The 15508-nt window shown below is 35.0% G+C and overlaps 1 long non-coding RNA gene across 1 annotated transcript in view; it reads left to right on the top strand.

Moving 5' to 3' along the window:
* Positions 1–5439: 5439 nt before the first annotated feature.
* LOC135079456 (uncharacterized) overlaps positions 5440–15508 on the top strand; it is a 94613-nt gene continuing 84544 nt past the window's right edge. Inside the window, exon 1 of the long non-coding RNA XR_010258806.1 lies at positions 5440–5655. This is a non-coding gene — a long non-coding RNA (uncharacterized LOC135079456). The remainder of the gene's footprint in view (positions 5656–15508) is intronic.

Here is a 15508-nt window from a genome sequence, read left to right as displayed (position 1 = left end):
ATAGCGATAAATGCATAACATAATATGCCTTAACACAAGGTTTTTAAGCTATTTTACATTCATTCATATAAAGCACACTTACATATTAGTACCTACTGTTTTAACATTCTCATGTGCAGTTTAGTGCAAAATTAGTGATGGAAATTTTCTGTTTTGGTTTTAGAATTCTAGATTTTTCGTTATGTTATACTGTTATCAAAAGCAGAATAAAAAAAATATTATGTTCACTTTTGTACTTAACTGTAGATCGTAGCAAGGACTCGAATATTGGTCTAAAAGCTCAATCGCTGAGAGATAATGTTCACAATGTTGTTCTCGTAACTTACATTACTGAACGTGTTGATGATATTTCACAATAGTTGTAATAAGATTAACCTACATTTATATTTAACTTTAAGACCCATCTACGTATGATATGCGCCTACAATTGCAATAAACTACTTATTTTGATTTGATTTATTTTGAAATAGTTACGAATAAAAGCTTGTTCCCACGGAGACATCCCGTTTTTGTAGGAACTGTTTTTTGCAGGATCCGTTTACTAGTAGTGTTTTAATATTAACATTCACACGAACATCCCTTTTGCAGGGACACTGCAAAAAACCAATCCGTCAGAATTTGTAGTAGGTACCTAAGTAATTCGAATTTAAAACACACTTATGGCTGAGTTGCACCTACTTACTTTCATCATAACTTTAACCGTAACCTCAGCCTGTTGGATTGCATCATCTTACTTGAGCTTTAACAAACGTCAAAAATCTGTCACACTCCATACAAAAACACCGGTTATTGTTACTGTTATAATACATAAATCGGTGCAACCCAGCCTTAGTGTTCACACACAGTCCAGTTTTGCATTAGGATCCCGCAAAACTGGATAGCTATGGGGAAGAACCCTAACAGGATTCAATGGGACGGATCTCTGTGTTCACACAGTCAACATTAAATGTCAAAACTTATGCTAAATATAAACGATGTTATAAATACGCCTTGAAAGATTCCGGGCTAATAATACCGCGTTGACAGCACAATTGTGACAATACTATGCGTATTTGTTATTAGAGTTACCAAGTATTATGATTTTAGGGGACGTCCCGATTAAGCAAAAATGCTTCAGTTGATATTTCTCACCTGTTTATACATACTACGTAGGTACCGGATTTTTTTCCTTATGATTATTGATTTTAAGTATCTAGACTTGCGTAAAACTAGAGATTCCCATATTCCCAAATAAGGCAAATATTTGAGATGTTAATATAAAAAAAAATAATTAACTACAGAAAAGAAAACTTCCTAAAACAAAAAGTAGGTATAGGCTTTAACTTATTAAAAAATACCAGAATCACTAAGTAGAACTAAATATTATGAAATCCACAGAAGTTTTAAGTATTATGAATGTCACTGAAAAATTCACTACAAAATAATTATCAACAATCGCCATGATATTCGTTGCATATAATCGAAACGTACGTGTATGAAAGGTAATTCCTTTTTGCAAGCATTAAAAAGCTATAAAATATAACGACGCGTTTTATATGTCTTACGTCTCATTTTTTTGTCCCGCATTTTATGACAGCTGACCACACTATCTGTGACAGACAGACAGCCGGCGCCGCTGAACGTTCACCTCTTAGGCTGGGTAGCACCATCTTACTTTAACTTTGACAAACGTCAAAAATCTGTGAAACTCCATACAAAAAACACCGGTTATCGTCATAGTTACGGTCAAAGTTAGGTGGTGCAACTCAGCCTTAGTGAGCTACCACACTGGCGGTTTGCAAGCGTTTTTTAAGCGGAGCGGTGACGCAGCGAAAACGTCGCCGGTACGCGGCTTAGAAAACGCTTGCAACAAACCGCGGCGTGTTCGCCGCGTCGCCGCTCCGCTTAAAAAACGCTTGCAATCCGCCAGTGTGGCAAGGCCCTTATTCTAATACTTGCTAATAAAATAGCACGTTCTGTATGTTTGTACAGCTATATTTCAGGGGTGAGTTAGTGGGCGACGTGCTTTATGGCGCGCCTAATTACGTATGCGATAAATTTCAGGAATGTGGACAAATTCATTTTCTAGCACTAGATTTAGTAATAGAAAAGCGGAATTTGCTAGTTTTTTTTGTAGTCATTTTAATACGGAATGTATTTATTTCATTCCATGAGCCTAACTCTATGACAATTTTATGAGATTTGGCATTTTTTCATTAGTCGCGAACCTCTCGTTAAAGCTTTTAATTTAAATCACTGAAATACAGTTTTTGTGAGTTTTTTAAATTAATGCTATTTTTCTAAATAGGTATATGTATAAATAAGATACACATTTTTGAAATGCCCTATTTAACTATGTACCTACTTACTTATTGAATTATTTCAGGATGAAAAAATCCTAACTTTGTGGTAGAACAGGACAATGACAATGAAACAAAATCCAACTATTATTATGTTAGTTGTCACAGTGAAGAAATTTCCTATTGTTTACTGTGGTTATAAACAGTCTCTACTAACCTATACCTACAATCATTGAAGTTGCAAATGTTTATTCTGTCATAAAATTTACAATCATTTCAAATTTCATAGAAAACTACTTGAAAACCTTACGGTTTATTACTTTTAAATGATTTTTAAGTCGTATTTACTTTATTTCTTTTGTTCATTCCATTAGTTTGACCACAGAATAACTTACACAGATCACGTTTCAATATACAGTCAATAACTCTTTCTAACTATAAAAGCTTTTCGAGAAATTGAGTTGTGAATCCGCGAGCTTTACGACATTAGGGCAAAGAAAGCTCGAATACAAATAACAATAGAATCACAATGGATTTTGTAAATTTATCTGTCTGTAATCTGTAAGTATCTATAAAACGCAATATGTAGAAGGAAAAGTGAAAAAAAAATACTTGAGAAATTGGAAATAGTCGATGATCAATTTTTTTAAAGTGTTTGCTTCTAATTGATTAGTGATTAAGCATTATTTTAGGTGTAGGTTAAATTAAGTGTTAAATAGATATTTTTAATCCTATAAATCCTAGACTGCATCTCACTTAACATAAGGAGTAATTGCAGTCAAATGCCTGCTTTATTCTGCCTTAAAAAATCTATTAGGTAATCATAGTAAAGAAAGGGTTTTGTAGAGCGACCGCCTTGAAGTTTAGGAAATGTAAAGATAAATCTACGATATTTACGAGTATGTCAAGTAGACACGTAAACTAACATCTTTTGCCTTTTTGGCTCATGTGTGGCTTAACACTTTAATCCTGCTGAAGACGCCTCCATAGAAACACGATATTTAAGATTTTAATGCACATTAGCACAGTGGAGATAAATCTAGAAAGATTACACCCGTTCACTTTCATACAACCTTTAAACTATGATCAGACAACAATCTGTGGATTTAAAACTGCCTAGCCCCGATGAATTATTTGGTAAAACTATTGAAAAAGGGACTGAAAATAGTTACCGGGTTTTTTGCGTTGGTCCAAAAACGATGGTAGAGTAAGTCTTGGTTGCACTATCTTACTTTAACCTTGACAAACGTCAAAAATCTGTCAAACTCCATACAAAAAGCACCGGTTATCGTCATAATTACTGTCAAAGTAAGATGGTGCAACCCACCCTTAACGTCAAAAAGGTTATGTTGGGATATGTAAAAGCTTTTTATATGCTAATTTGATGAGATTAAACTAAGTTTACTAACTTTTACAAGAACTTTCGTATGAAAAGGCGTCAAGTTGCTCTTGTCTCTTTTTTATCCACAACGAGGAAACTCTTGTCCTGCGTCTCACCAGATGGAAAGTGATGATCTTGCAAGCAATGCCTACATACCTATAATATGTTAAAGAACCATGCTAACATCGAATGTTTTAAAAGTATAAAGATACTTTTGACTTTATCCATAAGCCCTACTGAATACCCTTCCTTTCTAACAGATACATGCACGAAACACGACCCGGCGTAAATAACTGCAGTAAAAATAGTCCATATCAATTAATTCCCCATTTAAAGTGCAGCTGTAAAAAGCGCTGTTTGCGACAGTTAGCGCTTACTTGAAGCTTATAGGATTAAAGGCAAAAATCCAGTCGCAGACCTAATTTTAGGCAAGTTTTCTTCAACTCAATGTTAGGTAGAGTGTCCACTTGGTCACTGAACCGAATTTATTTTGCTCTCAATGTTATTCGCATTCGTCTATGTAGAGAGGAATGGTCGCAAAAGATACGGGTTCAAATAAATAGCCATGAAAGGACCTAACGATTCTTCTCTTTATTTTATGAAACAATATCGAAATTGATGTTTGTAACTCGTATTTTTGCAATTTATTTTAATTTTTTGTTGCACATGGTGTGATGGTTGGGTTTCTATAATTTTTACTTCGTAGCAACTTATTGAGTACATTATTTTATAACCTTAGCTTTACAAATTGTACCTACGTCTCAAAGGCAGGTGTTATGTGTTTTAAAGCTGGTCCAGTAAGTAATCTAGAGAACAGAAAAAAAACATCGTGTAAATTTTTTCATGTAAGTAGTGACAGCAGAAACGAGTGCTTTGTCGCTTAAAAATACGACTTCTTATAAACTCACCGCAAAAATTATTCAAGTACTTTATCTTTGGTTTCTTAATTAAAAACACCGCTGTTCTTTTCATTCAATTACCACTAAATGTGGGTCGAAATGAGTAACTGCCTCATTTACACACTCACAATGCATCTCAACGAGCTGACAGATGAAAGGGTGCCAAAACACATCAACAATCCTGGAGACAATCAGTTTGCATAAATACTTTTTAAAAACCTCACACCGACCCGAGTGCTAAAACTGTACTTTGTACCGTAGTCCTTTAAGTTAGGGTTTAAAATTATGGATAACTATTATGGAATAGGATGACAATGACACTCATTACTTCCTCAAAAGCAGGTACGCTGCCTCTATTTAAGACACAATGGTCAGTCGAAATTACTTTTCGAACCGATCGTTCGGTGTCGCGTAAGGTACGGTACGGGTGGAACATTTGAGCTTTACATTGACTAGAAATGTTAGTTTTCTTCATTCATAAGTAGTTAATATTTCTTAGAAAACTCTAATAATACCTACATAATAATTATTGTATCATTTAATTACATACATATTTTCTAACTCAATCAATCTTACAAGTCTTGAACGAGTACGATTAACGAATTGGATTTAAAGACACTTATTAAAACTATTCTGGGTGCGGTATAATAGTTAAGTGCTTATTAAGAATACTAAATTCCATAGACAAAAAATTCGTGTCATTAAAAAACCTACACTTACAGATCAATAACTCAAAAAGTAGGCCAAAAATAATAAACCACTAAAAGCAAAGCGATCAAACTATACGAATCCATCAAAAACGGTAACGCCGCACATAATCGGCGCGAGCTTTTCAGCGCGCTGCCAAGTTCAATGCGCAAGCGCCAGTGCTACGTCCACGCGCAGCCCGGCAACACGTATGCGTATAGAAACATCGATTGTTTACCGATTACGATATTCACAATCGATTCACAACGTAACTTAACACTGGCTGGATATTTTTCAGTGACGCTCAATTTTTTCGTGCGTGATTCTTTGTGTATTTTTTTTCGTGTGCAGTGTTGTGTACGCAGTGATGTGTCGAGTGCTTGGAACTTTACTGTATTGAGTTTGACAGGTAAGTGGCGATGCTGATTTTTTTTGTTGAGTTGCTCGTGGACTGTTTGTTCGGCACTTGTTCACTGTTTTTAAAATGCTTTCGAATAGGTCAAAAAAACGTGTCATAAAAATAAGTCAAAGTGGTTTAACAAACGTGCGGTAAAAATGTGGTAGGTAGGTTAGAAATGGATGTCAATGCGGAAAATAAGCTCTTAAAAATTGCATCATTCTTTCTGCAATGAAGTAATTCAAAGACTTTCCATTGATACATCAAAGCGAGATTTTGCCAACTTCAATTAACTGACCTCTCCAAGCTCTAAAGTTTTCCAAGTCTGACGTAAGTTATGGGGTAACATTAAAAGTGTTTACCCACAATAGTCCGGGATACAAATGAAGTACGATCGGACAGGTTCAAGAGTAAATGTAAATCAAGCCAGCAGCCGCCCCGCGCTGATATGTTGATGGGTCTGTACGGGGGCGAAGGGGTGTGTTCCAAGATATTACCTTAGCGATGGGAGGTGGATCCTTTTTCACCCTAAAATAAGGTGTGGATAAGACAGATCCTAACATTGACGATAGAGTTTATAATCAGTTATTTTGTATGAGTGTTCTTCTTATAGCGTTTGCCAGACGTTTTAAGTGAGTCTCAAAGCCCTGGTAATTGCAACTTCTAAAGGCAATTCTTATTTAAACAGTGTTTTATTTGAATTTTCTTTTAAAAAAAAATTAATGTTTCACCTGGAACTCAATTTTATTCAGATATTTAGTAATATGTTTCTTACTTACGTAACAGGTAAAGAGAGTGAAAGTCATTTGGCGAACTAAATAATAATCTCCAAGACGTATTATTGACGATTTCTGTATTTTAGAACATGCTTAATTGTTGATTTTTCTGAATAAATACAAAATTTGTATTTTGATGTGACCATACGGACGAAATACAAGGTGATTTTTATTTAGCTATACTGCTATTGCTATATCCATAAAGACAGTCTATGGTTTATAGGTACAAGTGCTCACTGTTATGTTTAATTGTTTCAAAATTATTACAACGGCTTTATGATTTTTAAATGGCAGCTATTATGCGTAATATTGTGTGGAAAAAATGTAAATCATCATCTCATCTCCTTTTAATGGTGCGTGCATTTTGGTCTTCGGTCTAATACAAATAATATACGATTATAATCAAAAACAGAACTGGCTAGTAACGCCTACGGGCGAGACAGTAAAATGTTTACTCGGTCGAGACAGTTGGGTGAGCAAGTCACATACTCGAGCGCTCGGCCGAGCACTCGGCGTAATGTTCATACACACCGAGTACTCGGCCGAGAGCACTGTCTCGCCCGTTTGCTCGGTACGTGTGGTCAAGGCTTTAATAGCAGACGTTAAAAACAATAGAACTGCTCCCGCTCTCCGCTCCTGGTTCGCACCATACGCTCTAAGTGAGATTTAAGTGTGTTTGCCCGTAATGACAGCGTTATGTAGGATTTGACTAATTAGGTGCACTTATTAAGTCCTAACTACCCTCACAACGGCTTAATTACCACCCGAGCGCTCATTCACAATGGTACACTATTTATATCGTTTTAAAAATATCTTCCTTCACTATAAAAGATCCTGGCTTCAATGGAATTTAAGTAAAAGTTCAGTTGGTTTTGAATTTTACATTAAATTTAAAAATTGAAGCCTTATAACTACTTTGCACAAAAATTACAAGACATGTGGGTAAAATTAAAAATATACATATTAAAATATATAATAAAATCCATAGTTAACAAAAAGGTGTGATTACTTATCTTACAGTTTTTACAACCAATGAAACAGTTGCATTAGTACAAAACATCTGTTTGGGTGTTGCAGTTACCCTATTTATTATTAGAATAGGAAATGAGCTTAGGATTATTTAGCATAGAAATAACAATAAAACTTTGTAATCTTATCACCTAACCCCTTCTGCGTGGTATTTTTCAAAATTTATTTTCCAAAAAGTATTGGTATATTAAAAAGTAACATATTATCAGTATCACTATTAATTTTAATCATCTCTAAAAGAACCTGACCTTTCCCAACACAATCCAAGTAATGGATCTAACATCTGTTTATATTTTGTCTCTTGAATCGCTTTTATTTTGGTCCCACCCTTAATAGATACATCACCAAGCGTGTAGGTCTGATGATGATATGGTTTTCATATGGCGAAGGAATGTGAGAGCGATTTGTTAGACATTTTAGCTAAAAATAAACTGGGCTCAAAGTTGTACCCTGGGAAACCCTACAAAACACAAGCAGTGCTAAACAGTTGATAATGTTTCAATTAAATGTAAAGTGACTTGAAGTTTAAATCAAATTTTGCATTAAGACTCGGACTATTCCAAACGACAACTTTTTTAATTAGCTAAGGTAATTATGGAATTGCGTTCAAAATTAAGTGCAAACATAAGCTTATTTTAAGACTCTAAATTGAGTTGACCATGTGATTGGTCTATACATTTTAATTCAACAAATCTCTGATGCTTGGGATTTAAACGAGTTTTAAACTAGATTTCATAGTAAGGTACGGGATTTTAGACAGTCCTTAGTGAATAGATTTTGATTTCAGTTGTAATTGACATTAAGAAAAAAAATTCTAAGGCTGGGTTGCCCCATCTTACTTTAACTTGAACAAACGTCTAAACATACATAAAGCACCGGTTATCGTTATAGTTACTGTTAAAATTAGGTGGTGAAACTCGGCCTAAGTGTAAAGTTGAATGAGAAAATTATAAAGTTGTTGAAGATTCATTTGCCAAATCTTATAACTGTAACATTTGGCAACTTACACTAAACTAATAGTACTAGTAAATAATAACAACATTGTATCAAATCACAACAGTTACAGTAATCGATCTGGCTAACAAGAAAATAATCTCAGACAGATATCAATAACAGGTTAATAATGAAAACCAATTATCCAATCACTGTCTCAGTCATTGCGTGATTTAATCGAGAATTATCTTATAATCAGAAACGAAATCACTTAGAATCGGGTATTTTAGAATCAGTTTACACCATAACCACAGTGAAGATACGATCAGTAATTAAGCTTGAAAATAACCCTACAGTTTGTAAGTAAATACTGCACTGACGATAATGCTTCGGAAATTTTGAAAGATCCTTTACGTTTAACGGCCACATTATACTTTACACATGGACCCAATAGGGTCACGGGACTATTCCCACCTCTCGTTCCCACCACTGCAACTCCTGTGTAGCCAGGATCTACAGCTTGACCGCCACAAAAACCCAACCAATGAAGGTCAAGTTTGCCCCGGGGGAAAGTTAAACTGTCATTGGACCCGCAACGAAATTAATCAGAAGAACATAGGAGGAGTTCGAAATTAAGGTTCGACTTCCCTCCATTGCAAAGCGGATGACAGGTGACAAACAAAGATTTAAAACCTTTAAGAAAAGATTATGCACCACGGACATTAAATTAAATTAAGGGGGCCTATCTTAAAAAAATATATATAGGACAATATTGACTCAATAGGGTCAATATTGTCCTATATAATTTTTTAAGAACAGAAGAGCAACGTGTCGAATAGCAATATAGAATTAGAATTTTAAAGTTACATTAATGGCATCTTAGAGGTGAGACTGCTACAAAATTGTATCCTTTGATGTTCATCTGTCTGTCCCCTGAGACAAATGTGTAATGCTTAAGTGTTAGAACTCCATTCAATCAGTCACAGTTGCAAAGGATTTCACGAGTCAAGATAGATTTTTTGTAAACGATCTAATCACTCATTATGTGCACATTGGCCTTTCGAAGCCTATTTATTTTATGACATTACATTGGCGACCGGATACTTATAAATAAAGCGGTTATTATGGCTAACCAAGTGACAAGTATGATAGTGCGGATATCTAAATTAAAGAAGTAATTAACTAAATTCAGGTTAATGGTCCGATCGCTGCTATTCAACGAGATTGAGTTGCGGTAGAACTGGGGGTTCAATGAATAGTTAATTTTAACTGTACGTTTTGTATGTTAGGAAGGAGATCTAGATTAGCTTGACTACAAGAAAATCATAATAAAATATGTTCATTGTTCGTGCTACACTTTATTAATTTGATCTGTACATACCAGGTAAAATTCTGTTACTTATTCTTATGTATGCGGTGTTAAAATAAGATAAATGTATGTTGTGTGAAATTACTTTAATTGCAGCATTTACACAAGATAAAATACTATCGTCTGATCTTCAAAGTGGTTCTTGATAAAAAGATATACCAGTACATCAAGTATCAATAAAAATTTCGAAATCCCTTGAACACAAATTTCGATTGTCACCTCGAGAAAAACCACTGTCACTGTGACGCCACAGCGAAAACTTCTCGCCCTCAATAATAGGTTTCACATTATACCCGTTTGTTTGTCACTCGCTAGGAATCACATCATAATGCTGACAACTTCAAAGACGATGAGAAAAAAACATCAGTCACCATTAACCTTATGTCACGGACAAACTCATTACTATTACTATTAGTATGAGTAAGAATGATGATACTAAAGGTAACGATGACAATGTTTCTCAATTTCAACATGTTTATGACAAACCAGATAATGTTCAGACCGTGCCAGACGCCGCTACAAATGATGAAAGACTTCCAACTGCCACGCTCCATTGCAGGAAAGCAGTAGCCACATTAAATCGTAATGATGCAAATATCAAATCATTTAATGTCTAGACAGACAATGAGGCCATTAGCGACAAGACATCGACACCGAATGGGGCTAAAGTGAATTATGTGACACCTAGCGATATTTTCATTGTATAAGCATTTCAATCATCTATATTGCGGGTGTTCGCGCGTTTTACTTTTTATTGGCCGATTTATGCTTAGACATTATGGAAATGGACTCGGTTATAATTGCAACTTATTTACGCAGTTTAAACTGATTGAGAATCTCTTAATGTTCATTGAGATGAATGCATGATCCAGTTCTGCATTACAATTTATTTATTTGCTATTCATTATTAATTTTATAGTTTTATAGTTGTAAGCTTTTTGTTAAATAATTACATTGGTAACATTTAAAGTATGTAATAAATTAAAAGAGAGTATATTATTATTTGGGATTAACGTGACTGTTTCAGACTTAGTCTAAGAGCAAAATATGAATACGTTAATTTTTAAAACAAAATCTCACCCAGTGCTTAGGTTGAAAAAATAGTTTTACCTTCAACCTTTAGCCGGAACAATAAATAACTTTTTTCCTTTCCTTCATTCGCTGCATTGTTTACTTAGTAACAGGCAGGCGTGCCTCAAGGGTCCGCGTGGGGTCCCGACTTATATTTGCATGCTTTTTGACGTTTTTTTGTATCGATATGATCGACAAATTGTAAGACGCGCTTTTGCTTTTATTTTAAAGACAAGTGTTTGGCGATTTAAAGTCGATCATGTTTTTACGTCTTTTTCTTTTCTTCTGGTTTATCGTTTAAATACACGTTGTCGAAAGCTAAACAAAAGAATTTCGTATTCAATTTTATCATCCTTTTGTTACTCGTTTTTGTTTATTTTTATGCAACTTTAATTTGCTGCAGATTTTATTGAGTGTTCATAAAGCGAATGTTCAAATTTCACTAAATTAGATGTCAAAAGAAATCATCAAATGACACTTTCGTGAAAGACATAGTTTTTTGTTCCCAGTATTGGCTGGTTGGTAAATCTTCAAGATACTCGATTACATAAGTAAGGATGTGTAATCACCAGATTTATAGCTCTTATCAGAAACATCTATCATGTGAACAACAGACCCTAATCATCTGTTTACCTCAATCATTGCATAAGCATCTGTGTCCCAATGTGTAATCTCCAGCCTTTTGTGAAAGTCTAAGAATTGTGTACCTACTTAAAAAGGATATAAATGTTGTGGATCATCATCATCTATTTGGAATTATTAATTTTAAATACATATGTACGAATAATATTAGTTTCTTAATTTACGGTAAGCAGCTTGAGTTTTTTTTTGGAAAATAACACCTATGATAACTATATGTATGTTTAGCTAAACATACAGATCTAGTCCAGATAGGACCAGATATTTGCATGGATGTGTCAATAGTGTCAATATTAAAATAACTTCTCATTCATAGAAGATACTTCAAGGAGTTTCAGATAATAATCTTACTAAGTTTGCTAAATATCTCCAATATTCGCACTAGCAAAGACAATAGAAAATTAAATTATTATCTCCATCATAACTAAACCAGAATGACCCCTCTTTAGCTAGCAGTAAACAACAGATACAAGGCTAAGCTATTGGCAAAGATAATAAACTCAACAGCTGACAGGCTCAACGCCAAGATCCTAGCAAATATTTGAGTGCAAGTCCAAGTGTAAGGCAAAAAGAAAAGCGAGTAAATACGCGTTGCAAAACACGTTAATCTACAGCCGCAGGTTCCTTTACGTCAACTCGAAGAACTGACCATTTTTTCTTCAGCATCAATGCTTAAAATTAGGGCTGCACAAATATAGATCTTTTTGGTATCGATAATGTCTCTATGTATCCTTAATTTATAAATAAAAATTCTTATTATTCGTGTCTACGTCCCACGTCACACGGCTGACTTACTTTTGATTCATGGGATTCTATTTATTATTGCTACATCTTCAAACTTTTTGAACACTTTTAGTGCTTTTAAAAACATTTAAATCAAGACGTTGTTATGAATCAAAAGTAATAATATTTACAGAAGACAACAAATTCATAATTGTTGCTTAATCTGCTCGTGTTGAGGTCTATTTCATCGATTGTTTGGATATCTATGTGACGTAAACTGTCGTGATACATTGCCATCGTAACATCGCTCTCTCGAATCGAAAGTGAGAGTGGCTGTAGTATTGTATGTGATCACATTAATGGAAATTGCTACAATAATTCTCTGTTTATTGAATACTGTCGTTTTCATTTCTCAATTGTTTCATAAGGAAGAAAATCCCTGCATATCCCTTTAAGCACTTTCCTAAATTGGCCTTCGTAGTAATATCATTCGAATTTGAATCCTTTTTGGTACACAACTAATCATTGGTGGTGAAATATTTCGTTTTCTTGATCAAAATGAGACACTTCGACGATTTGTCGATAGTTTTTTTGTTGCTTCCCTACTCAAGATTCGTTTCTTAGAAAGCATCGGTGTTTTGGAGTTCGCTCATTGTTTTCCAAGAAATGGGAGCGGCGCACCCAACAATGGAGTAAACGCATTGAATGGTGACCGCAAATAGGGTGATGCCACAGCCTGTGAAGAACCGACAACACAATTCGAACAAGAGCCTTTATGATACAATGATCATAAAATTAAAATAGAACTATTTATGACAACTTTTATAGACCCAAAACTTGAAAAAATATTCGTGGCTATATCTACTGAGTATGGTAGTACTAAAACCTACGGGAAGCCTACGTCATGTAGCAGTGGACGTCTGTGGCTGAAATGATGATGATCGTAGGTTCTATCCCCGTCGATCGCTAAAGTGTTGTGATAAATCCATTCCTAGGTCTTCTAATACAAGCATACAATTCAGTTCACTAGAAAATAATAATACTTACCTTTTTTACACGCAAAAGCAAAATGTCACAAAAATTTTGACTTCAAAAGGAACATAAGAAACTTATTTACTTACTCGAAGTACAAAACTTCTAGTGTCTTATTTACCACATGGCTCTAAATGTTTGCAGGAAACTTTAACTGGCTGATGGCTTGCGTATTAGCCGATATGTGGTCCGGTGGGTTCCTAGATGGCACATTGAAGACTGATCGTTAGCTTGGACGTAAAGGGTTTTCCATGTTTTTGCTTTGAAGTCTTCCGCTCTTCATTTGCATTAAAAGCACTTTCCGTATATTTTAAACTTCATACAATATCAATGCAGGAACTGTTTTTTGCAGGATCCTGTTTAGTAGTTTCATGCCCGTTTTTACCATCAATCCATAAGGGTTACCATAGAGGTCGCTTAAAAATTAGGAATTCATGGTCAAGACAGGCATAAGTGTTTTAATATTATCGTTCACTCGAACATTCCGTTTGCAGTATCCCGCAAAAACCGATCCGTACGACTTTGTAATTCGAATTTCAAACACACATTTATGAGTGTCACGCGATAGTCCAGTGCATGGGTGTAGACAAAGTGCACATTTTACTATCAAAACGGTTACGGATTACGGTTTGCGATCAGTCGAAAAATGGTCGAAAGGCCTTTTTTGTATGAAAAGACGGATTCCATTTTCGATTCGATCAAAAAGTGCAACTTGTCTAGGGGGGCAGTTTTGTCCATCTAGTAATGATCCCGCAAAGCTGGATAGCTGTGGGAACAAGCCCTTCCTTGTATAGGCTGAGTTTCACTTAAACCAACTAGCAATTGAAATTATTATAACGCCTTTCAAGAATAATCTCAAATGAATTATCACACCTTGAATTACGTTTAATCTCATTATTTATGAGTGCCTGAAGCTAATTGAAATTTATTTGATTTATATTATCACGCCCGTAAGGCCTTAGCATTATAAACAGTGTGAGAAGACAAGTTTTGTTCATATAAGGTAAATCAAATGCAAACAGCGTACACACTTTGTTTCAATAAGCATTGGCTTGTGGCTGTTTTCCAAACATTGCGCAAACTTAGGTACCTACCTACATTATTATTTTAGGTAGATAGTTAGTTTTGCAGTTACTTAGCCTCATGATTGGGCCATTGTGCGCGATTTGTGGTTTATCTTCCTACTCCAACCACCCCAGATCTCCCCAGAAGGCAATCATCCGTCTAGGCTGCTACAGGCCTCCTGCAGCGAAGATGGTGATCGGAGAAATTGAGCTCGTTGTTGAGCACCGCAGCATGAGCACATGCTGCGGTGTTTACTCTGCCTCCATTCATGCATTTTAGGTAGATATACTAAATATTAATAGGCATTTAGGGAACATCACACCTTTCCAGCAATGGGAGTGTAGGCCAAGCCCTCCATTTATTCTGCTCCTGCGGTTAAGACTCAATGTCCCGATGATTTTAATGATGAGGCTTTTTTCTAAGGACTATCGACAGTGATAAACAATGTGGATATCACACTGACAGATACATCGTGTGATGAGTGAATTTATGGGATGTGAACTTAACTTACAATGAAAATGTTTTTTATGATGGATCCAAATCCATTTTAGTTGAGCAGCAGATAAAAATACAACTAGAACACAATATTTGAGTTTGAAACCAAATATTTAAAAAAGCTTTCTAGTCAAGAACGCCCTTGTCTTAATTTGAAGGTACAGTTCTAATTGTTCCAAAAATGTTTGGGGTAAAGTGTGTTTGACAATATCCATTTCAAGAATATCCACTGACTCTACCGTAGATATCGTTGTTATGAATGCTTCTTGCGTCTAATTTCTGTTCTTGATAATGTAATTACTTTCTACATTGGTGACAAATGGAAATAGCCTCTTTACTAAGCTTTCGGCACAATTAGTGTCTTACTTACGAGTACCTACCTCTCTACGTCCACTTTCTAATCTTCCAAGGCTTGGAATAAAAATATATTTAAAAATCATAAACCTCGTTAGGATCAAGATTATCCAGATAAAGGTTTCTAGTTCTATTCCAATTCAATACAATTTTAAATGAATAATGCAAAAACTTTATCCCTAACGGAACTAGTACAGCTAGTAGTAATCAACCTTACATCTTCCAAGACTAACTTCAAGACTAATTGTTACATTAGATTTGATATCATTGCTCCCTACGATTGACTTCAACAATTATACATTAGATTTGCCACAACACAGCATAAATACATAAATGTTATTACCACCTGATGGTGCCACCTAGCTGTGATCGTTTAAAA

The sequence above is a fragment of the Ostrinia nubilalis genome, chromosome 16 (assembly GCF_963855985.1).
Source record: "Ostrinia nubilalis chromosome 16, ilOstNubi1.1, whole genome shotgun sequence".
In the NCBI taxonomy this organism is placed as follows: domain Eukaryota; kingdom Metazoa; phylum Arthropoda; class Insecta; order Lepidoptera; family Crambidae; genus Ostrinia; species Ostrinia nubilalis.
Note: the sequence above shows the minus strand (reverse complement) of the source record. Positions and strands in the feature narration are given on the sequence as shown.